Raw genomic sequence first — 26,091 nt, forward strand, 5'->3', positions numbered from 1 at the left:
TTTCTAAAAATCAACCCTCCAATTTCATCTTTTCCCCAAAACCCTTTCATTGAGACTCCCATCTAGTTTATGAGAGAGAGAGAGAGCGAGATTGAGAGAGGATCTTTTACTCCCCCTGGGGGTATCATCATCCTCTTACAATATTTCCCACCCTTTTCTTCTCCCAAGTCCTGTGTTCAGGCCCACCCTTCCTGGGTTTATTCTTCTGACACAAATCCCATCATTTCCCATCCTGTCTTCTGCTCATTTGGGTTTAACATATGACCTGACCAGACCGCCATCTTTCTCCCTCAGTCTGAACCTCCCAAAGATTTAGGCCTACACAGAATTTTGAGGTTCTAGAGCCGGAAGGAACCTGATGACTTCTTTAGCTCATGACCCCACTGCTCATTTGAGGACACTGAGGCAAAGAGATGAGAAGGGGTTGTCTGTAGAGAGCGGTACTTGCTCTCCTGCAGCAAGTATTATGTCTCTGTGGGTCTGTGCGTGGCAGTGTGTAAACACGGTTGCATTTTAACTAGATTTTTGAAGAACTTGAACATGAGTTACTGTTTTTCTTGTTTAGACCATAGTAATGATTTCAATGGCAGAAATTTCAGGTGGGGAGGAGGAGAATGCGTTTCCTAATAGGCCACTGGGAAGACATTTTAGAGGGTTCATTTGGTCCGTCAGCACCTATTGAGTGCTTATTGTTTTACAGACCAATGATACAAGTAAAATAAGGCACTCTAAGGAGCTCAGTTCTAGTGGGGGAAAATGATACATGCACAGATAGTTATAACACAATGCAATAAATGCAGAGTTAGAGTTATACACAGGATGCTTCAGGAGCACAGAAGAATCTGCTTGGGTGGGTGGTGTTCAAGGAACAAGTTTATGAATCTCGAGGATGCACAGAGGTCCTATGAATGCTGGGAGAAGGACAGGGGGAGCCCAGGCCTGGGGTTGGGAATGGGATGGGGATGAGAGACACACTGTGGGGAGAGAGAGAGGGGGAGGGGAAGGGAGAGATAGGGATAGGAAGAGAGGGAGGGAGAGAGAAAAGAGAGGAGGAAATTAAAAATACTCAAGTTTGAGAATATATTGAGTCAAGAAACTGGCCAACCTTGAAGCTGGAGGGAGAGACTCACCTATGCCAGATATGCTGGTTTGAAAGTATGTATGTACCCTAAAAAAGCCATGTTTTAATCATGATTCTATTTTGTAAAGGCAACTGTTTTTTCTAATCCCTATTCAGCACTGTATGTGGGAAACGTTAATTTGATTATCTCCATGGAGATGTGACTCAATCAAGAGTGGGTATTAAATTTGATTAGACGGAGATGTGACTCCACCCATTCTGGTGGGTCTTGATTAGTTTACTGGACTTTAATGGGGACGTTTCCATGGCCTAAAAACTGTTAATTTGCAACTGATTAAATTCCCCTTTATGAAAGTCATTGAGTTTCTGGTATATTGTATTCTGGCAGCTAGCAAACTAGAACAGATTTTGGTGCCAGAGGAGAGGGGTGCTGCTGTGATTTGCAAATATCAAACATGTTGGAATGGCTTTTTAAATGGATAAGGGGAAGATTCTGGAAAAGTTGTGAGATGCTTGATCGAGAAAGCCTAGAATGCTTTGAAGAGACTGTTGGTAAGAAATGTGTACTCTAAAGATATCTCTGAACAGGCTTTAGACAGAAATGAGGCATGTGCTATCGCAGACTGGAAGGAAGGGGATCCTTGATTTAAAATGGCAGTTAACCTGGTAAAATTGACTAGTGGCTTTTGGTGGAAGACAGATTTTAAAAGCCATGAACTTGGATATTTAGCAGAAGAGATTTACAAATTAAATGTGGAAAGTGAAGTCTGGTTTCTCATTGCAGCTTATAGTGAAATGCGACAGGAAAGAAAGAAACTGAGAACTGAACTCTTGGGTACAAAGAAAGAAGAGACTGATGTTCTGGAAAATTCCGGGCTTCCAGGAAGGGAGTCCCCAGAGAATAGTGCCCCATGCGAGGATTTGGCCAAAAGTGGAACCAGTCAGCCATTTCAGAGAAAGCCAGGATTGGATCTGGAGTGGACACGCCTTATGTCTGATGAGTGTGATCCAAGGCTACTGTATAGGAAGCCAATGAGAATTTTGTGGGATCTGTATAAGGAGAACCACTGCCAGTCGGGACTGAGAGGGAAGAGAAGGGACCCATTGGAGGAAAAATAACTTCAGAGGCAAAACTATGGAGGCCAGGGTCTAAAGTCAAGAAGCCTCAGGCCAGGAGAGAGGACCCACTGAAGCATGTGGAAAGCGTGAGCTTGCCCCAAGGCAGAGGATGGGCCTTCCACCTCATTGCAGTGGGAGAGTGGTGCCACCTCAGGCCTTGGAAAGGGTGAAGCACATTACTTGAGGTCTGGGGAGAGTCTGGCTGCCACCACATGGAAGGGTTGAGTGTGTGCCCTGGAGATGGCAGAGCCCTGGTGCAGCCCTGATCCTTGGAGAGGGTGGAGCCAAGAAATAGGTGGTCTCCCCAATGTCCCCTAAGCTTGCATTTGGAGAGAAGCAGGCCACTGTGTAGGCCCTTGGAAAGGGTGGCACTGCCGCTTTCTAAAGCCCCAAGGATAAATGACTTTCAGACTTTGAAATCTAACTGGGTTTTCCCTGCAGGTTTTCGAAACTGTATGGGTCCAGTGACCCGTGTTCCATCCTCTCTATCTAAATAGGTATATATATCCTATGACTTTCCTCCTTTGTATGTTGGGAGTCGATAACTTGATTGAGCTTCATAGGTCCAGAGACAGAGGAGAATTTTGCCTTAGAACAGACCATGTGTGTAACAAATTTTGATGACACTTTGTATTGGTTTTAACCTTATATTGTATATGTATCATTACTGAAATGGCTTAAGGTTCTCTGATGTTGTAATGGAATGAATGTATTTTGTATATGAGAAAAACATTTTTTTTAGGGTCCAGAGGGTGGAATGTGCTGGTTTGAAAGGATGTATGTTCCCTAGAAAAGCCATATTTTAATCCTAATCCTATTTTGTAAAGGCAGACGTTTCTTCTAATTCTTATTCAGTACTGTATGTCGGAAACTTTAATTAGATATCTCCATGGAGATGTGACTCAATCAAGAGTGGGTATTAAATTTCATTAAGTAGAGATGTGACTCCACCCATTCAGGTGGGTCTTGATTAGTTTACTTGACTTTAATGGGGACATTTCCATGGCCTAAAAACTATTAACTTACAACTGATTAAATGCCTCTTTTTAAAAGCTGTTGAGTTTCTGGTATATTGCATTCCAGCAGCTAGCAAACTAGAACACCAGGTGAAAACATGGACACTGACAGCAAACAGCAGCTACTTACTTAACCCACATCACCAAAGGGGTTTTACATTTACGTCTTGGCCCAGGAGGTGGATGCTCTGATGACCTTCTGTCTCACAGGGGAAGGATATAAGTTTAGAGAATATGCAGTGCTCGCCTTGATCCTACATCTGGACCAAGGTTTTCACACTTACACTAGGTCGCTTAGTCATCTCTTACTCTCACAGAAGGGCAGTCAGGTTGGATCCCAGTTTGAGAGGCCCAGGAGCCTTAGGGAAGCCAAGAAATGAGTCCTTAGGGAGTCAGACAGCATCCTTTGCATATAGCTAGGGGAAAAGAAGCATCCCCACGAGAAGGCCTCTGGGGCAGCTTTGGCTCTAGCCCAGTAGTTCTTGGCCCAAGAATATGCCCAACCCCTGGAGATTCTCATTTAATTGGGACTACTAGCATTAATTTTTCAAAAAAAGCTTCTCAGGTGATTTTCCTGTGCAGCTAGGGTTGGTGGAAACCACTGCTTCTCACTGCTTCTCTGTAGAACCTGACTGGAGTGGGGGAGCGGGGAGGGTCTTCTCACTATATGTTCTGTATTCATTCCCCCTTCTCCCTGACTTCTTCCGAGCACTTTCTTCTCCTCCAGCACACTGAATTTTAGGGCATATTTGGGTCCCCTTTTAAGCCCACAATATTGTCCTTCCTGCTTATTCTACCAAGAAACCATCCAGGTATGAAGGTACAAGGGCTTCCCAAGGTGAAAAAGCCCAGAAACTCTGGGGTGGGTCAGGCAGCAGGAACTGCGTGGCATCATAGTCTTCTGTGTGACTGATAGACTGGGGAAATGGGGGTGCCAGGGCATGAGGAAGAAGAAGGCCTAACTGGCAATGAGATGAAGGTGGGGAGAAGGCCAAGGGGTCTTTCTCCAGAACCTATAGGTCATAGTGACCTGGTGATCTTCCTTTAGGGTAAGTGGCTGCCAACATTTCCTACATCCCCTACCAATGCCTTTCATTGTTCACAGCATTGCAGCTTCTAAATTAGATGGGGACTCTGATGCTAACCTTGGCATACATAAGAGAAAAAATATTGCATTCATTTTATTTTTATTTTTTTAAGAGGCTGTAGAGACAAGCCAGGTGAGAAAACAGATTGGTGCTTTGGACGGAGGGACTGTGCAAGAGCAGGGACAGATGGGTATAGAAAGATGGATATTCTGATATCTCTTTTAAAATGCCCCACAATGTCGGGAGTAAGAAGGGAAAACACCAGCTCTCCCAAGGCTGGGAAAAACCAAGAGGAGGGTGAGGATGCTAATGGCAGAAAGCAGGAGCAGGGAGCTGGTACTGAGGTAATGAGCGCTGATAATCTGTAGAACCTGAGCTGTAACAGGTGGGACAACCACCAGCAAACCCAGTCTGCTCTCAGTTTCTCACCTGCTCCTTGCTCATGAGCTCACTCTGCATGGCCCCCTTTCCTCTTCCACCTACAACACTGTTTGAAGATTTAGGTCAGATGCTACCTTCTTTGTAATGTTTTCTCCTGTGCCACAGCCAAAACTGAGTACCTCTTCCTCTTAAAGCATTTATTTATTTATTGCTGTTTCTTGAAATGCCAGGCATACTTTTATCTCCTGTGCTTTGTCCTTGTCTTCTCTTTGCCGGGAATGCTTTTTCCCAAACACCCAAATGACTCACTCCTTTACCTCCTTCATGCTCTTACTCAAATGTCACTTTCTCAGTGAGGACTCCCCATGCCTTATTTATCACCAGAGGCAACATCCTATCCTCCTGTCTTGCTTTGTTTCCCTCTGTATCAGTTATCATCATTTTAATACGTCATATAATAGAATTGCATGCCAGGAATGCAGAGATTTTTTTTTTCCTTTGCTTTATTCCAGCATCTAGAACAGGGACTGATAAAGGTGTTTGGTGCATGCTGGTTGGATGAATGAATGACACTGCCTTACATTATGATTACAAGAGTAGCCATCTGACCAGTACATCAGATTTTAAACCTCCAAAGAATAGGAACTGTACTGTGTCCCTTTTCTATCTCTCACAACACCTTCTACATAAAAGTTAGCATATATTTGTTGTACTAAACTGAATTGGGTATTAACTTGAAATCTTCAGCTTCTCCTGGAGGGACCTGTTTGTTTGGCTGCTGTCTGCTCTAATGTTCTGCTCTTATTTTATGACATTGGCACCAACTCACTTCAAAATACAATTCAAGGAATTTACAGCAACTTAAAAGCCTTGCTTAGTTCAAGAGGAGGTCACTGTAGAAAATTTTTCTTTTCATTTGCATAATCTAAGTACTTAAAATCATTCTGGGCATTTTCATGGAGTGAGGCATGGGGCAATTTCCATACTGAGTTCTACGTTTTTCTGGCAGCCTTTGGGTGTTTCTAATTATAATAGTTAGAAAAAATGATATTTATGGAGTGGCAAAATTCCTGGTACTTCTATGAAGAATGACTTTGGAGAGAATATCATTCTTCATCATTTTGCCTTTTCAATCATATTCATTCAGAGAGCATAATGTATTCCGGCAAGAAACTCTCACCAAAATATTTTTTTTTCCCAAATGGATATGTGGATCTGACAATATAATACATCATATAACAATCTTATTTCAATGACTTTCTTATAATGGCAATATCCAAAGTAGAAAGCTGAGAAGTATCTCTTCTTGAATAAGTTATCTGGAAAAAGATTTTCTCCCTTATTGAAAACAAGTCCCATTTCTCCATTTCTTCTCACCCATCCCATTTACATTTTCAAAGTGCCAAGGTAACAGTATCCAGGCTTTAACTCTTGGACACTAGGGAATAACAACTGCAAATGAGAAAGCCACTTGTTAGCTTTTGTTAAAGTGATAAGAGAATGCACACTTACAGACCTCACAGGGATACAAACTTCCGTAGCTCTAGATTAAAAATGTTTAGTATCTCATTGTTGGAGTGCCAAGTACTGGTTTTAGACTTGGTGTTGCTCCATATATAATTGCTAAATTGAGATAGGTAAACAGATATTAAGTTGATTGTATAGAAGAGTGAAATACAAAATAGTGGCTGGAAATAAGACTTTTTACAGGTGGCCATTCAAGCTCCCCAAGTTCCCTCTCTCCTGTGGTCTGAGTGGATACTCTAAGGGAAGAAGTGAGAGAAGTAAGTCCCACTGTCCCAAGTGCTAAGGATGCTGGCATTGGTGGCAAACTGCACCGCTCCCCTACTTAGCCCCCTTTGTTTGCCTGCCCTTTTGTATTCCATTCTTTTACTTCTACTTCATCACTCCCACTTTTCTCATGGCCCTAATGAATAAAGATTCTTGTATCTTGGAGGGGAAAGGCAATTTTAGACTCTCAATACCCCCAGATAATAGAACAGAGTAGTAAATAATTATAAAACAAGAGTGACCACTTATTTTATAATTTTATAAATTATATAAAATAAGTTATAAATTTTATAACTTATTTTATAAAACTCCTTCTGTGGACCAATGAATGTGCCCTAATCTTAAAAATAGCCTTGACATTTTACAGATGGGACAATGGAGGCTCAGAGTGCTAGGTACCTTGGGTGATGTCATTCTGGTAGTAAATGGCAGTGACAAAATTTGAATTCACATCTGATTCCAAAACCCATTATATGTCCAGATGCACATTCATTCATTCATTCAACAGACACTTATTGAGCATCTACTATGTGCCAGGATAGATTGTATATACTGAGGACAGGACAGAGTCACTGACCTCATAAACTGATGATAATATTGCCTTCAACTATTCTATTGAAATGAATTGAAGAATTTCTTCTCTTGATTTTTCAAATTCCCTTTGTTCTCCAAAAAGGTGGCTCATACAGTACTAGCTTAGATAGAACTGAAAGGTATTTGGGTTTATGTGATGGCTGCTATTGCTGTTAGAGTAACAGTTACTTTACATGGTGGAATGTTGGGGTACAGGGTGGGGGACAGCTAAAAAGAAGGTGCTGACATTAGGAGAAGCCAGGTAAAAATTAAAAGCAGAAGCCAGAGTTAGGAGAAGCTGGGTTGGAATGGGCAGGTATCTTGGTTTTCCAGAGTTGCTCTGACAAATACCACACAATGGGTTAGCTTAAAGAACTGGAATTTATTGTCTCTCAGTTTTGAACACTAGTCAGACATCAAAGTATGGGCAAGATTTGCTTCTATCCAGAGTGCAGCTTTCTGGTGATCCTCTGTCCCATTGTGAGCTTTCTCTTTCCTTGTGCCTGCTCCTTTGATTTCTGCTGACTTCCGGCTTCTATTCTGCTTATTCACCTGTGTCTCTCTAGTTTCCCCCTCCTTGTAAGGAGTAAGCCATAGGAAGTAAGACCCCTCCTGATTTATTCTGGGATCCTATTCACAAATGATTCCACACTTTAACTAATAATGTCTTCAAAGGTCTATTTACAAATGGGTTCACACCCACAGGAACATGAGTTACATTAGAATTATGGCCCTATTCCCAACAGCATGTAATCATTTAGGAACATCAGATATACCTCAACTCCTAGCATCTCCCTACCATGTATCATTAGGTCAAAATGACTGAAAACACTATATTTTCCAGTCCTTTGGATTTGACCCATCTATGTGGCTCTTCTGGTAAACGCAGAGTAGGAACTTAAGGCAAGCATCTCTTCAGGCTCCAACTTTTAGAATGGACAGAAAGGCCATCCATGCCTTCAGAGATGGCAGTGGTTGAGGGTCACGAGCAGTACCCCATGATCCCACAGGAACATCTTTGTCCTGTGGCCTGGATCTTCTCCCCACTATCCTGCAGAAACACTTCTTTTGTCTTTGCTGCAATGACTGATGGAGGTTTTAGTCTCAGTCTCTCCTGGAGCTTTGGTGGGAGCAGTAGGCCATTTGGGAACATTAACCTAAGAGCTTAATGGTGACTGCTTTAGGGCAAAGGTGGTTAAGGAGCTTGAAGAGGGTGGGAAAAGCAATTGGAAAATTTCATGAAGAACTTCCCAATGACACAGAAAAAAGGGGAAAAAAAGGGGGGTGAGGAAGGCAGAGTATGCCATTCTAGACCACTTTATCTTCTGGCTAATTCAGCATGAATAGAGGCATATATCTTTAATTCTACTCTGTATAAATAATATGTAGATGTTCAATAAACAGAAATTGAACTTAATTGTTGAATTCAGAATGAAGGCAACAGATTCCTATCCATCTAAATATTCACAACTTATTGTTTATTTAATGCATCTTGGACTCCCAGCTGTGCTAGGTTTTGCCCTGTGGTGAAGTCCATGATATATTCAAATATCTCATTCGTTCATTCACTGAATAGCCACTAAATACTGGCTGCCAGTACCAGACATAAGCATGAAAAATCATTTCACCTTTCTGGATTTTAGTTTCTTCATCTGTAAAATGCAAAAATCTGTAAAAAAAAGACCAAAGTTTCCCAAGTATGGTATGCAAACCACTGGTCACATGGGAAATAACTGTAAGTAATGCTAAAGCCCAGGCATGGAGCTATCTGGAAAAGAGCTAGTTTCTTCTATGTCTTTTAATCCTTTCAGTTTTTCAAGAAGAAAAGTCTCAGTCTAATGCTAAAGTATCTTTCACATCTCTCAAACAATTACTAATTTCCACCCCAAGAAAGACCTGACTATTAATTTCAAAGATTTTGAAAATATTAGCCTAGAATTTAGTAATATTATTTTGTTTTCTTTGTAGTTTTTATGATAACTTTCAATTTATGGGAAGTCATACACAATACCTGGAATGAAGTGAGTGCTCAGAAAATGGTAGCTAGTCTTTCTGTTCATATGATGACCAAAATGGGAGCTTGAAAATGGATGTATTATACATGATTCTACTATTGAAGGAACAAGGAATTGGACATCTGGCTTCACTGCCTCATTGAAATGTACTCATCAACTTTACCACCAGAATCCTGCCTCTCTCCCTGCTCCCCACCTCAATGAATCTCCAACCAAGGACAGAAATCTACTGTCATTTTAAATGGGTCCCTTTTTACTCAAGGATCGAAAAACAATCCCAGCACTACCATGGATGGCTAAAAACAGTCCAGTGTATAAAGTGCAAATTTTTATCATGTAAATATAGATGCTAAGCTTGTTCTTCAGTATATCAGTAACTCAGCAATGAACAAGTTATTTTTCAGATCTCAAAATTCCATGTAATATTTATAGCCTCTGAATACATTTAAAGCTAAGCATACCAGAGATAAGAAAAAGTCCCATAAAGGGAGAAATAAATATGCTAAATGTGTGCCATATATCTGTCCTAGGAGGTGCAAGCATCCTTTATGCAGTGCGGAGAGTTTGTGAGTGAAGAGCTAAGCCACATTTTCCTGGTTGTTCCTTTTAACTATAAAGGGAGATGATAAATTATAAATGTACCCAAGCCACCCAAGTATGACAGTTTTAATTTTCATTTTAACAATATGTACAATACCAAATGCATGAAACTCGGTTGGAATGTGACAAGGCAGCAGAGGATATTTGGAAGGTGAGACTGAGAAGGTGAGTCTGTCCTTTCTGCCCCTGAGCTCCTGTCCCATGGATATAGCTTAGGAACTCCTGGTGTTCTCAAAATTTTGCCTTTTGATCATCTTCATGCTTTATCTAAGACGTTAGATGAACGTTAGATAAAGAAAGCATGAAGCCTTTCTTTGTACACAAGTTTGCCATGCTAATGACTGCCAGAATGTTTTAGTGGCTCTCAGATCCTTATGTTGCCTAAATAAAATGAATAGTCCCGATTCACTTGTTATTCTACGTGGTTTTCTTTATATCCTACAGGCAGCTGTTTGTATAGTGGTCATGCTATTTCCTGGCTGCCATTGCTTCCTCTTTTTCCCTCGCTCAAAATAATGCCCTTCTCCTTAGTTTTTCAAGTCTGGCACAGCCTCCCTTTCTCTATCATCCTCATTTCTTAAGCTTTCCTCCTTGGAGCATAAATCAGTGTCCGGTGACTTCAAGGGCATCAACCCCTCATCTTTGTATAGAATTCCCAGAGAGGATACAAGGGCCAGCCTATATATAGAAGTTATGCAATTGCAATTAGAATTTATAAAATTGAAAAGGTTCTGGTTCAAACAAAGTCTAAAGTTTGGGATAGGGAAACCCGTTAAAGAAACTAGTAAAAATAGAAAAATACCAGAAAGGAATGTCACCAACTTTCTCTCTTTATCTTTTTCACATGCACAAAAATTCCATTTCCTGTGCAATTCTGAATGTGGTCATCTGGCAGTGTAATGGAGGAATCAGGATTTAAGGGATGATTTTGATTACTGTATCGTTATATAGATACTCCCTTTTGCTTCCTGGTATATTGGAGTAGACAGAGGAAACTACCTGAAATCTCTAAATAATAATCCAGCTGCCTTGATCCCCAATAATGATGGTATAACCCTTATCTTCTGCCCCTACGATTACAAAAACTTGGTGAGTAACCTTTTATTTGTACCCCGTTATCCGGTTTTTCAATTTTAGAATCTTGTAATCATTGAAGACAGTACTAATATTTATTAATGAAGTGTCTTGGATCAGCCCAGAACTAACCCACCCTAAGCCAAAGTTATCTTGATGACCGAGATTGGATCTAACCAAAGTGGGCTCACCTGAGATGCACAGTAGCTTAGACTTTAACCTACAAGTCACCTATACCTCATTCCACCATCTTCTTATATATGTTTTATGACTAAGCATGTAATCAATCTTTGCACGCACAATAATTAGATCACCTCTAATTATATCATCTGGGGCCACTGTGTTCAATATCTTAAACCCTGCCCAGTTTTTCCTCTTATAAAATTATCAGAATTACTGCAGTTTGGGGAGACAGATTTGGGGATGCTAGGCCATCAGTTCTCCTACTACGTATCTAGTAATAAACTCTTCCTTTCTTTGAAACCCTGGTGTCTCAGGGGTTTGGTTATTGAGCATGTCAGGTAAAAGAATCCATGGCCTTTGTCTGGTAACAGCAGACAGAGGGGTGATAGGAGATGAGGATGGCTGGTGGAAAGGAGGGTGAAGTAACTGCCAGAGTGGGTGAGGATAATGAAAACATGTGAGCCAAATAGAATTTAAATGTGGCAATTCCTGCAAAATGTTTGTAATGATGAATAATTATATCACCAATAAGTATGATAATCGTTTTCCACTTACAAGTAAAACTGCATTGAAAATGCCAGCTCAGAAAGGTGTTCTATATAATAAAACTATTTCAATGTCTCAGAAGAGGGACTATAACATAACAGCATTTAACTGATCTAGTCTTTATAAATTCTCTGCAAAGAATTATCCTCTAGCAAGGCTTTTCTTATGTATCTATCCTTTCATGGCATAAAAGGAAGGGGTAAGGAAAGAATGCTGCATAGAATGGCGTCATTTCCTTTCGGCTGCTATTAGGGAAAAATTTTCCCCCTTCATTCACCAATTCCTGCCTGTGTGTCACAGATACCCCACCTAAACACATTCACAGAGAGAAGTATTCAGGTTTTTGGAGAAAAAGATGTAAGTAGTAGATACTGGCTATAGAGAGGACTGTATTGACTTAGGGTAAGGTATATGTGAGAGTTTACTGATAACTTCTTTCTCCATTCACTGGCTGCAAAATACATCTCACTCATTAAATCTGTCTCAACACCAGGTCCTTCAGACAGGGAGCATAATTTTAATAGTTGCTTTTTATCACGTGTATGGCTTTGAGGATATTACTTAGCAGGTCTATACCTTAGTTTCCTCTGAAACATTGGTATTATAATAGTACCTGCTTCATAAAACTGTTGTGAAGGTTAAATGAATTAATGAGTAGAACAATGTCTGGCAAATAATAAGCACCATGTAAGTGTTTGATTTAATAATAATGATTATCATTAACACATGTTGTGTTCAGTGGGAGTCCACTGTATATAATCATGGCCTCATTTCCTTTCTGGATTTATGCTTCTCTTAGGAACTTTTCCATGTCTACTGCAGAATAGGAGGTTATTAGATATGTAGCATTTTTACTATTCCAATATTAGAGTTTGTTTTGATCTGAGGTCCTTAAAAGAAAAGTGAGTGGAAAATACAGCAGGCCATGTAAACACATTCCAAGAGTTCCAGGTGACAGCTGAATCTACCCTCTACTCTATAGCTTGAGCAGACTGGCATGTAATTGACAATATTGAAGATTTTAGTGTCAGGAAAACTGCTTTTGAGTATTTTTAGGCTGCAAGACTTTCATTTAGTTTTGATGCAAACGAGATATGGCAAAGAGAAGTATGCAGTGCTTCCAGACGTTGGCAGGGCACAACTGCAGAACTCTCATCACCTCTGGATTACCTATGACCAATATGTTTAATGAAGTGACCATGTCATTAATTGGATTTCCCACCAGTCATTGTTCCAAGATTTAAATTTCACAAATAAAATCAAAGCTCAATAAAGGCCTCTTTGCTCATATCACCAAGAAAAACAAACAAACAAACAAATCTACTTCATCCTTAGCACTGTCTTGATAAGCTGCAGAATGCTCTGGTGTAAGACCAGAAACTCAAATTCTCCCAAAGTACCTAGAGTCTGGTCAACCTGACCATTTAGTGAGAAGGAGAAATTCCTATCCAGGAAATGACTTGAACATAAATGTATCTACACTACACAAGCAGAGAAATGGGAACTGGAGATGGCAGGCCCAGAAAACCCACAGATCACTTTAAATACATTCTAACCCCTGCTAGACTGAAAAAGCAAAGCCTTTCATTTCAGGTAAATCTGGGCATTATTTGTAGCCATGACACTTACTAGCTATGGATTTGAACTACATTTCAGTTTTCTCATCTATAAAATGCTAAGAGTTGATATCTACTTCAAAATGGTATTGCTAGAATTAAATGAATAACATACATACAGGTCCTCTGACAGTGCCTGACATTTAACAGGAGTTGGTAAATTGTTGTCTCCCTGGCCCACAGCCCTGCTGTCAGTCAGGACCTTGAAGGTGGTGGCTCAAATGTACCTATAGAGTCTGTCCCCAGGCCAGTCTGTCCCCTCTGCTCTGGGATTCTCATTTCTGACAACAGTATTGTAGCTGCCTTAGCTGAATTTAAAGAATTTGTGGGAAGTGCCCTTTATTGAGTTGTGGCCATATGCCTCATCACCTTTAAGAGAAAAATGGACAGCTGATAGGAAGGTACATCTTTCTAAGATTGCATTGAAATGGATAGTTATTGGAGAATGGTGAATAAAATGGGCTCAGTTTCAATAGAAGGAGACTGATTTTCTTATTTGGAAATAAGATTGCCTTCAAGCATCACTGCCAAAATGAAGTATTTATAGACAAAAATCACCTAGCCCAGGTTCTTCTACATATGTCCCTTCTCTTCAAACTGCAGCTCTACATGAAGCGGTCTTTGATAATAGATACCTTATCCTAATGACCAACCACAAAGACAACTATGTTGTGTATTTGAGATGGAAATTTGTGAGCTATATCCAAGAATGATTGCAAACAAACAAAAACGGAAATCAACTTTGTCCTGCCCCTTATGATGGAGAATGCTAATGGTCTAAGCCAATTAAATTGTGAGGAAATTACATTGTTGAAGAAAATAGAAGTCTAGCCTATAAGAGCTGTGATTGTTCAGTCCCTAAATTAGGCCCTAAAGAAGGGCTTACTCTCCAATCTCACCTCAGATGTGGCTAAAGAGAAAAATGGAAAGGAAGAACTTCCCAAGGGGGGAAGTTAGAGGGCATAGATGGTGATGGCCAAAAAAAGGTCCAGCAAGGCCTAACCAAGGGGTCTCTGAAGTTTCTGAGCAGTAGGATGTCATCAATGGTATGGATGGATCAGGGACTGCTGGGTGGGTCCCCTTCTTTATATTATGAATGGGAGATTTTAATGTGGTTATATTATTCTTATTTCAACATGTCTTGGGGGTACATGAATACGGCCAGGCAACATGACTGCTTAAACATCATCAGAATATAAGGTGCTATCTCTATGCCTATGGAGAGGATAGTGCATCACTTTGTGCTGGATGCAAAGACTTGGAATGACATTAAGAGCACATGGATATCTGACCAGCCAAAGTGACAGAGTCAGATGGAGGCTGCCACAGATTACACTTTCCAGTTTCTCTTGCAACTAGATGTGACCATATGACTGAATTTTCAATAATAGGATATAAGTAGAAGTGATGTGTACAATATCTGCGTCACTTACTGAAGGTTGCTTGCCCTTCATTTCTGCTCCTCCATGGGGCAGGAGCTCCAGGAAGGCAGTGAACTAGCTGCAACCATGAAAATGAAGAAAGGAAAACAGGGGGAACAGGAATCTGGGTCTTGGACTACCAATCTGGACCACTCAAATTGTGAGATCTGTGAGAAATAAGTTTCTATTACACTTAAGTCTATATAGTTTGGGATTCCTTCATTACAGTAAACGCATCCACCTTTTTCCCAATGCATGAACTCATGTTTTCAGAAGGATTTATAGAAGAACAAATTTAAGTCTCATTCTGGAATATTTGAATTTGAAATTAGTTCTAGGTTGCACTTAGTGATTTTTCTAGACATTGCAAATTCTTGGGATTTAAAACTGGAGGATATAGCCTCCTGAAAGTATTTGCAAACTTTTTATATGTGTATTGCACTTTTCTGTATTGCAGCTATTTATCAATGTCTCAAAGCTTGTCCCAAATGAATTAAAACACTGTCTGTCATCCTGGTAATTCTGTATCCTCCAGTAGAAAAAAGAGACAGGCTTAAAGTAGAGTTTGCCTTTGCTGGTTAGATCAACATTTTTGCTAAATGAGAAATGAGGCTTTTTGTGTTGGGTGGATGCTCTGTTTTTTCTGGTCTAGTGTTACTTATATTCTGGTGATGTTTAAACAGGTAGTCGAGTTGCCTGGCCCTACTCATGTACCCCCAAAATATGAGAATTTGTATTCTATAGAGAACAGGGAATGGCTAATGATGTTTTTCTTGACTGCCATTAGGACTTAGGCTGAAAACTTGTTTATGCTCATTATTTTCACCTAAACAGTATTAATTTAACAGCACTTCCAACACAACCAACTGCTTTGGATAGCCTCTGGATTTTGTTGTATGCTGTACTCTTATTCAGGTACAACGTGGTGCTCACGGGGCTCTGGGGCTTTGAATATCCCAGAACCTGTGTCCATACATCCATGAACTTCAGAAAATACCATTGAGCTATATGCCAGTTTGAATCTGTTGTGTACCTCAGAAATGCCATGTGCTTTCATCCTCATTCAATATTGCTGGGTGGGATCTTTTTTTGTTTTCATGGAGACTGCAAGTGGTAATTTTGATTAGATGGTTTCCAAGGAGCTGTGACTCCACCCATTCAAGGTGGGGTTGCTTAATGGAGCCCTTTAAGAGGGAACCATTTTGGAAATAATCAACAGAACCCACACAGCCAGAGACCTTTGGAGATGCATAAAAACAGCCCTGGGGGAAGCCATTAAAGAAGCCTGGAGAGAAAGCTAGCAGATGTCACCACGTGCCTTTCCACCTGAGAGAGAAACTCCAAAGGTCATCAGTTTTCTTGAAACAAGGTATCAATCCCAGAATGCCTTAGTTTGGACACTTTTATAGCCTTGCCTTAATTTGAACATTTTCATGGACTTAGAACCGTAAACTTGCAATTTAATAAATTCCTTTTCTAAAAGTCATTCCATTTCTGGTATATTGCATTCCAGCTCTCTGTTTGCTTTCTTAAAGTTTTCTAAGACAGGTGGTCTCATGAGCAAACATGTGGAGACCCAGCTGCAATTTTGACTAAGTACATCAAAATAAGTCTTTACTTCACATAAGAAATTGCACAAGTGCCCTTTACATAGTAGAGAACGGGGGAAAGGCTTTTGCAATTATACCTTAATATGGAGGACAGGAAGAGAATGCCCTACACATTTTTATTCGGGAGAGGTTCTGGAAGCATTTAGGCATTCACATGTTGTTTGAATGTGGTGGGAGAAGGAAAAGGGAACTTGCATTCTAAAGTGTATAATATGGGGAAAAAGGGGTTTGGAGAAGGAGGAAATACCTGAGTGGAAGAGGTTTATTCAGTAACTACAATAAAATGTCTAAAAGAAAGTATTGCCAATTTTTGTTATATTTATTTATTTATGCTAAGCATGGAGAAAAAGGCTCAGGAGAGACACACAAGGTGTCTTATGTAAATTATATTGCAAAAGTTGTGTTTTGGACATTTTCACAGCTCAAAGTATTTTGCTTGCTCTTGAAAGTGGGAATTTTAGCATAACTAGGGAAATATGCATTCTTAATATCCTTTCAACTTGCATTTCTACTGTTTGTTTGAAGCATGAATAAAAAATGGAAAGCACATATTCCCCTGCCCTTGTAAATTTTAAATGACCAATTTTTAAAAGATAGCAAATTCTGACAGAATGAATTCCCTAAAAATGTTGATGATGAGAAATGGGACTGACATTTGCCCTACAAGTTAACCATGTCATATAAGGCTTTTTTTGGTATTGTTTATTTTGGGCAGCATGATTTGACCCACAGAATAGCTATCTGAAACCATGTAATAAAAATCTCTTCTATAATGGGGTTCTGCTATATTGCCTTTAAGATCAAATGTCAGTGTTCTTTGATCTTTGTTGCTCAGATGTTCTCATTATGTGCAACAGAATTCAGCAGGTGTTTGATTGTTTATCCAGTAAAGGGGAAGGTGAGCTGGGATTAAACTGTTATGGTAGAGCTTTGTTTTAGCCCTGCTGAGTCTCACAGAATTTGGAGTAATTGTGTTGCTGCAATAGCAATCTTACTAAGTACAATAGGACATGGCAAAGCTTGGCTTGGAAACTAATGGACTGCAGCTACCATCTGTGGGATTGAAGCTAAATGCCTTTAAAAGAAATACTCATAAATGTAGCTAGCCATCTTGTTGATTAGCTTTCTGGCAGACAGGATTCCGGTCGCCTAAATGAACCGACATAGCCTCTCTCTTGAAACTGTAAATAGATGAATAACCATTTGCTTCTGAATAAACATTTGCTCAATAAATTCCAATATATTAAAAGCCCCTTTGAAAGAAGATGATCACAAACAAATTTTGTAAAATGCAGAAAATTATATCAACACTTTGCAAACTGTAAATTAAAACAGAAAAACATAAGTTCTTGTGCCAGTATTTATAAGATCATGCTTTCCCAATTCAAGACATTCAGCCAACTGCTTATATCCTATTCTCTGTGGCTGGCATAACTGGACACTGGAAATTTCAAATTTATGTTCCCTAAGTCATTCAAAATAAAATTTCAGCTTCAATTCTCAACATTAGCACTCAATTTTCTATTTTTAGGGAAAAAGAATTAATTGTTGCAAATGTACAGTTGTTTCTCTCAGTGAACATACCCACACAGCATACTCCACTCTAAGAATTTATTATTTACATAATTACATTCTTAATTTCTTTACTTATGACTCAAGAATTTGAAGCTTTTGAGTACATCCTTCTCTACTGAAGTCCAGTTAGAAATGAAACTTTAGGTAATTAAGAATAATCCCTTAACAACATAAGCTAAACAGGGACAGATTTTTATGAAGAAAGACGAGTTTGAAACTTCCAAGCAATCCTATGGATTTACTTTTCTCATCTCTCCTCTCAGAATTTTGTCTTGCAGCCTGAGAAAATCCAGAAGCGAAATGGATTTTACTGAGCAGTTGTCAGATTAGAGATTCAGCACCTGTTCAGTTCACTTCATCTGTGCACATTCTCTCCCTGTGGCCCAGACACCCTAATGCAGATTCAACCCCTAGTGGCAGCCCCTAGGCTGGTCAGTTAGCTGGGAAGGATGTAGGAGCACAGCAGACATAAGCTACATGTGTCTGCTGCTAGGGGCTTCAGTCTTGGCCTCCAAGTTGTGATTTGGAGTTTCTACCTTGTTCTTGGTTTGCTGGATCCCAGTTTTGGTAAAGGAATCTGCCTAGGAACCTGCCTAATAATTTGCAGACTATTAATTTTCCTCACTATAGTCCTAGACCCCACTCTGCATTCATCTCCAAGGAGTGGAAGCCTCACTGATTTTGCAGATGGGAAGGCAAGAATGGGGCACACAACCGAGTAGCAAGTTCCTGCCTTAGGTATTTGCTGGCCCTGTCTCCTCTTCCTGAGATGCTTTTCACCCAGATGTGGGCAGGGGTTTGCTCCCTGTTTCCTCAGGCACAGGTCATCTCACTTGAAAAGTCTTCCCTGACTACTGCACATAAGAACGGACCCCTTATCTCCCTTCCCCTTGGTACTTCTTATCCACCCACTTTGTCTATGTTTTCTCCATTGCACTTGCCACACTATACACATGCATATAAGTTTACTGCCTGTATCCGTCAACCCCCAAGACAGCAGCTCCACCAGGGAGGGCCATCTACTTTGTTCACTACTGTGAACCCAGAGCTTAGAGGAGCCCCTGGCAAGGAGGAGGTGCTTGAGGAATTTTTGTTGAATGAATTTATGCTAAATATTTTATGGAATAATCTCTCTTATGCTTAACATTAATGTGTTTGACTCTGCACATTATATATCTTATTTTATTATGATACTAAATTTTGATAATGCCTACTTTATTTTGACTTAATAAACTATCCCTTTCTATCCCCTCCCCTTCCCCAACTTTAAGCAGCCTGTAGAAGTTTAAGTAGTAGGATATAAACAAACATAAAAGAAAAGGGAGAAAAAGGACAACGTAGTAAAGTCAAGTCTATGGTAAAACCAGAAGGCAAAATCTTCAATTTAATCAAAAAGTGGACTCTACTAAAAAAAAAAAAAAATACAAGCACACTACTCTTTGGTTCTACTGGGCCATTGTGGTAAAAGAATTTATATTTGAATCTAGGTCTTGCTACCTATTAGATGGATGACTTGGGTAAGTTACTTAATTGCTTAGAATCTGATGGTCCCTTTCCGTAAAAACAAAACAAAACAAAACAAAACAAAAAAAGATGCAATTATAGTGTTGAACTTATGGCTCCGATGGATTAAACGAGGGTGAAACACAGGTAAGCCCTTCGCCTGATGCCTGGCACAGGAGTCAATCTTGAGAGCAGGCACACTCACGTGGCAGGCAGCAAGAGGGTGGGGGCAGGGGCACCTGAAGGGGCTCTGCCTCTGACCAGGCCAACTGCTCCTCAGAAGACCGGCTCTGTGTACAGCTACCCTCAGAACAACCCAACCCCTGTGTGAGGATGCAGACACCATGAAAGGGCCTATTGTATCAGGCTGAAGCACCCTCATACATTTTTAAAAAGAAAGTTCCCCAAACACTATTCTTTTCAAAAGTCTTGTAAACACGAATCCCATGTGCTAAACTGGGGTTGGGCTTGGTGTGAAATGCAATGGTAAACACACCCTACATTTATAGAGTCAGCTGGAAGCAGTGCTTTCACAGAGTTCCTGCAGCCCCCTAAACTAATTTGCTATGCTAGTACCCTAGTGCACTAACAGGGACTGCCTGCAGAAATGAATGTGCTAGTTTGGGTGGATGATACTGTAAATAACAGCCACCAAGAGAAAAAAAAAATCCTGAGGAAAATTAATTTTCAACCATGGAACAGAGCAGGGAAAACAGAGCTGTGCCGCTCCTGCTTATGATTTATAACATGTCCCCTCTTAACTCACAATAATGAATCACGGACTTTTCCTCCAAGGAGTTTCTTCTGAGTTTGACTCTACATATACATACATGCAAGGACGGGAACTTGTCTCCATTTGGAATTTCTCTGTGCTCCTCTCTCACATCCTATTCTTTTCAAGATTAAATATAAAAAAAAGTCTGAAAAAAGGGATTTCTCCAGAGGGAACTTCCCTCCATTCCCATTCCTGTTTTTCTTTAGGATTTTAGGATTTTCTTTAGGATTCTCAACTGAGGTTCATCAATAGGCAATTTCTATTTTGTATTTTTTTAAAGAATATTTTGATGAGTTAATGGTAAATGTCAGAACAGTTTGACATTTAGTAGGTGTCCTTACTAAAGAGGAAGAAAACAGTAGAAAGCAACACTTACTAAAGAGGAAGAAAAGCTGATAAAAAATAGTATGTGTTTGGGTAGTTGTAGGCTAAGTTTAAAAATACCTATTTAATAGACTTTAGTATAACTATCTTAATAAAGTTATGTTATGTCCCATATAGTTATCATATGTACCTGGAATTCCATCAATTCTTAGTTGTGTTTCTACTTATTATTTGTACCTTGGCTTTCTCAAAGCCAGATTCTTCTTAGCAGTTTCCACAGGTCTCCAAGATACTAAATCTAGTGGTTATGTTTCTCAGTCCCCAGCTCTTTTCACAGGTTGGCAGCATCTGACACCATTGACCATTCATTCCCTTCTTCTCCAAACATTTTATTCCATTGGTCATTATCATGATAGTCACACTCTCCACATTTTCCTAGTACCTCTGTGGTTGCTCCTTCTCAGTGTCCTTTGAAGTTCCTCTACTTCCACCTCTATCTCAAGTGTGGCTTTTCCTCCAAGCTCCATTCTAGGCCTCTTCTTTTCATACCCTAAATTCTGCTTAAGCAACCTGTCTACATTTCACGGCTGCTACAATTACCATCTTACTTACACCTTCATCTAATATTTGTTTAACACTAACAGGTCTTTTCCACTTAGATAATTTGGGCACTTCAATATTAGCATGCCCCAGTAGAATGCATTGACTTCTACTTCTGACCTTCTCTTCTTTCTGCATTATTTTGCTTCAGTGACTTTCATGACTATTTCTCCCATTGTCAAATCTAAGACAATGGGTTCCATCCTGGACCACTGCCCTCACAATCAAATTCCAAGTGTGTTACTTCTGTCCACTTCCCTATTGAGACCTGAACTCAGACTGTTACTTTCTACTCTGTTTACTGTTCTGGCCTCTAGCTGGTCTTCCTATTTCTTATTTTTCCCTTTCTAATCCACTCCACAATCTGTATCAATAGTGGTCTTTCTAATATGCAAATCTGATCATGATACCAAATTTAAATCCATTCAGTGGCTTCTCATTACTCTCAGGATAAAGTCCAAAGTCCAGTCCATAGGACCTTTATGGATTAGTCCTTGCTTGCCTACTTCACCTCACCTCTTTCTTTTTGACCCTGTAATTACTTGGCCAAAGCCACTCAGCAGAGTCAGGATTCTATGCACTCCTCCAAATCCCATTAAAAAAATCATTGAACAATATGGATACATGTGTTTGACAAAAATATATCAATAATTGAAAGTTTAGAAATAGACCTTCATACATATAGCCAACTGATTTTTGAAAGGCTGCCAAGTTCACTCAGTTGGGAAAGAATAGTCCCTTCAACAAATTGTGCTGGGAGAACTGGATGTCCATATGCAAAAGATTGAAAGAGAACCCCTATCTCAGACCATATACAAAAATGAACTCAGAATGAATCAAACACCTAAATATAAGAGCCAGACTATAAGACTCTTAGAAGAAAATGTAGGGAAGCATCTTCAGGATCTTGTAATAGGCAATCACTTCTTAGACTTTACACCAAAGCACAAGTAACAAAAGAAAAATAGGTAAATGGGGCCTCATCAAAATTAAAAACTTCTGTGCATCAAAGGACTTTGTCATGAAAGTAAAAAGGCAACTGATTCAATGGGAGAAAATATTAGAAATCATATATCCAATAAGAGTTTACTATCCAGACTCTATAGAGAAATACTACAACTCAACAAAAAAAGTCCAACAACTCAATTAAAAAATAAGCAAAAGACTTGAATAGACATTTCTCTAAAGAGTATATACAAATGGCTAAAAGCATATGAAAAGATGTTCAATATCACAAGTTACTAGGAAAATATATCAAATCCACAATGAGATATCACTTCATAGCTACTATTTTACAAAAAAACAGAAAATTACAAGTGTTGGAGAGGATGTGGAGAAATAGGAACACTCATTCATTGCTGGTGGGAATGTAAAATGGTGTGGCTGCTATGAAAGACAGTTTGGCAGTTCCTCAGGAAGCTACATAGAGATTTAACATTTGACCAGGTAATCCACTATTAGGTATTTACCCAAAAGGTTGAAAGCAGAGACTTAGACAGATATTTGCACACTGATGTTCATAGCAGCATTATTCAAAATTTCCAAAAGATGGACGCAAACCAAATGTCCATCAACCAGTGAATGGTTAAATAAAACGTGGTATATACACACAACAGAATATTATTTAGCTGTAAAAAAGGATGACGTTTTGATGCATGCAATAACATGATGAACCTTGAGGACTTTATACTGAGTAAAATAAACCAGGCACAAGAGGATGGATTGCATAATTTCACTCATATGAACTAATTATGGTTAGCCAACTAACAAAATTAGAATCTAGAATACAGGTTACCAGGGGATATAATGAGGTAGAAAATGGGGAGTGTGCTGGTTTGAAAAGATGTAAGTACCCTAGAAAAGACATGTTTTGATCCTAATCCTTTTCTTCTAATCCCTATTCAGTATCGAACGTTTGAAACTGTAATTAGATCATCTCCCTGGAGATGTGATTAAAGCAAGAGCGGTTGTCAAACTGGATTAGCTGGAGGCATGTCTCCACCCATTTGGGTGGGTCTTGATTAGTTTCTGGAATCCTATAAAAGAGGGAACATCTTGGAGAAGGAGATTCAGGGAGAACAGAGCAGAACAACATACCCACAAGAAGCAGAGTCCATCAGCCAGCAACCTTTGAAGATGAAGAAGGAAAATGTCTCCCAGGGAGCTTCATGAAATAGGAAGCCAGAGGAAGCTAGCAGATGATGCCATGTTTGCCATGTGCCCTTCCAGATGAGAAAGGAACCCTGACTGTTCACCATGTGCCTTCCCAGATGAGAGAGAAACTCTGTGTTCACCATGTGCCTTCTCACTTGAGAGAGAAACCCTGAACTTCATCAGCCTTCTTGAACCAAGGTATCTTTCCCTGGATGCCTCAGATAGGACATTTCTATAGACTTGTTTTAATTGGGACATTTTCTCAGCCTTGGAACTGTAAACTAGCAACTGATTAAATTCTCCTTTTTAAAAGCCATTCATTTCTGGTATATTGCATTCCAGCAGCTAGCAAACTAGAACAGGGAGTGATGCTCAATTTGTAGAAAATTTCTATTTAGATTGATTTGATTATAAAGCTTTGGAAATGGACAGTGGTGATAGTAGCATATTATTGTGAGTGTAACTAACAACACTAGATTATGCATGTGAATGTGGTTGAAAAGGGAAGTTTTGAGTCATGTATGTTACAGGAACAAAAGAAGGTAAAACACAGGACTGAATAACAATGAACCCTGTTATGGACAGTGGATTGGAGTTAATAGTACAGGTATAAGAATGTTCTTTCATGAATCAAAACAAATGCGTGACAATAATACAAGGTTAATAATAGGGTAGTATATGGGAAAAATACACCTAATGTGAACTATGGACTATATTACTAGTAACACTATTTTAATATTCTTTCATCAATTGTAACAAAGGTACCACACTAATGCAAAGTGTCAACAACTGGGAGTAAATGGAGATGTACTTTTTATACGACTTTTCTGTAAACCTACAATCTCTTTAATTAAAAAAAGCAATACTAATTTAAAAAAGAAAACATTATGGTAAGTGAAAGAAACTAGACACAAAATATTATACATTATATGGCTCCATTTACATAAAATGTAAATATAAATAAATCCATAGAGACAGAATTAGATAAGTAATTATTAGGACTGGAGAATGCTAGAGGGATTGAGAGGCTACAGCTAAGGGCATGGGGCTTTTCTTTTTGGAGTAATGAAAATGTTCTAAAATTGATGGTGGTGACGAATGCACAAATCTATGAATATACTAAAAGCCACTGACTGTACTCTCTGGATGAATTGTATGGTATATGAATATATCTCAAGAAAACTGTTTTAAAAAATGTATTAAGGACTTGTTTTGTGCAAAATACCATGAGGCATTATACACACAGTCTTGCTTTACTCTAGTGAAAATAACCAGGAGCATGGGAGAGAAGGAGGCCAGTTTTGTATGTGGCTAGTTATTACCTACCAGCCTGACAAAAGCATTCTGTATTAAATGGAAAAAATATGACTGGGTAAACCAGAAAATATTCTAGCCCTTCTGCCTCAGATACTATGATTTCATCGCTTAGTATAAAATGTGAATGCTCAGGTTCATTAAAAGTCAAATCCAGATGCGAGTGCAAACAGAGAAACAGAATGGAAAAGCAAATAGCAGATTCTCATTATCTATCTTTAATTGTTAAAATCTGTGCTAAAGCTCCCCACTATAATCAAATACTGAGCTATAGAATTCTAGGTCTGAAAGGAACCCAGAGATTATTTACTCCAATTCTCTCCCAGTTTTGTTTTGTTTTTATTTAAAAACAAGGATAAATTGATGTCCATAAGAATAACGAGTAAATTGAAGAGATTACCAGATTCAGGAAATCTGGTTGGTAGTATCTACAAAATTTGAACCTACCAAATCTGGACCCAGCTATTACACTTCTAAGAATGTACTCAATAGAAATGCTTTCATATTTTACCAAAAGACATATTTGGTAATGCTCATAGCAGCATTTTTCTCAATAACCCCAATCTGGAATCAGTCCAGTGCACATCAACAATGGACAGGGTATATAAAATGTAGTAGAGTTCAACATTGGAGTATGGTGCAGTGATGAGAATGAAGGAAGCATATCTATATACGGCCATGTGGCAGACTCTCAAAAACATTATGCTGAGTGAAAGAAGCCATGATTTCATTTATGCAAAATTAAAAAAAAATCCTAACCTAATCTATGATACTCTAAGTCAGGACAGTCATTACCGAGATGTGAAGGTGAGTAATAGCTGGAAAGGGATATAGGCATTTGCTGGAGTGTTGTTGATTTCTGTTTTTTGACCTGGGTGCTGGCTACATGAACGTGCTTATTCTATAAGCAACCATTGAGTTGTATAGTTGTGATACGTGCATTTTTCTATATGTGTTTTATATTTCAATGATAGTTTTACAAAAAACAGTCAAAGTTTGGCAATCACATTATTAGCCTAATATTGTGCCAAGAAAGTTTTTTGCACAATGGGAAAATTTTATAGACTACTTTGAATGTTATTTTCTGCTAAAACTAACATATTCTTCAGTCACACCAACAAAAGTAAATAATTCAATATTGAAAACCTTTGCTAAAGAAACCTCTTTTTGAGGAAAAAAAAACATTGGCAAACATTCATTGGGTTGGGAATAGTAAACATAAAGCTTCTAAAGTGTTACTAAATTTGTTTACATGCTCATTTTACTTAAGATTCAAAATTTTGTGGCACTGTATTACCTTTTTTTTTTTTTTTCATGTGCAGGCACCGGGAAACAAACCCCGGTCTCCGGCATGGCAGGTGAGAACTCTGCCGCTGAGCCACCATGGCCCGCCCAGTATTACATTTTAAAAACTGTAGAGATACAAATAATTTTAACAGAAACAAAAAGTTTGGACTTCTAAAATGTTTCCATGGTTATGTCCCAACTCCACAGTTGTGTAATGTCTGGCATGTAACAGGCATTCAAAAAAACTGCCATATAAATATAGCACATTGGCCACTATTTAGAATATTTCTAATCAATTTTTGTCAGATGCAGGTAAAATGATTTTTTAAACCCCAGTTAAATAGACAATTACCCATCCTTTCTTACTAGAGCAGTAGACACATAATAGGGAAAAATGACTGGAGGAGCATTCTCTATCAACATGCTAATCAATATTATTTCACAA

The 26,091-nt window shown here is 39.1% G+C and overlaps 1 protein-coding gene across 7 annotated transcripts in view; it reads right to left on the reverse strand.

Annotated features, from left to right (window-relative positions):
* The window catches only part of HS3ST5 (heparan sulfate-glucosamine 3-sulfotransferase 5), a 229,267-nt gene that overhangs the window by 89,742 nt on the left and 113,434 nt on the right, over positions 1–26,091 (reverse strand). The window contains exon 4 of one of the 7 annotated variants that reach the window (XR_013176366.1): positions 7,317–7,625. The exons of the other annotated variants lie outside the window; for them this stretch is intronic. The gene's annotated coding sequence lies outside the window, so the exon portion shown is untranslated. Of the gene's footprint in view, positions 1–7,316; positions 7,626–26,091 lie in introns of those variants that run through there. 7 annotated transcript variants of the gene reach the window in all.

The sequence above is a fragment of the Tamandua tetradactyla genome, chromosome 5 (assembly GCF_023851605.1).
Source record: "Tamandua tetradactyla isolate mTamTet1 chromosome 5, mTamTet1.pri, whole genome shotgun sequence".
In the NCBI taxonomy this organism is placed as follows: domain Eukaryota; kingdom Metazoa; phylum Chordata; class Mammalia; order Pilosa; family Myrmecophagidae; genus Tamandua; species Tamandua tetradactyla.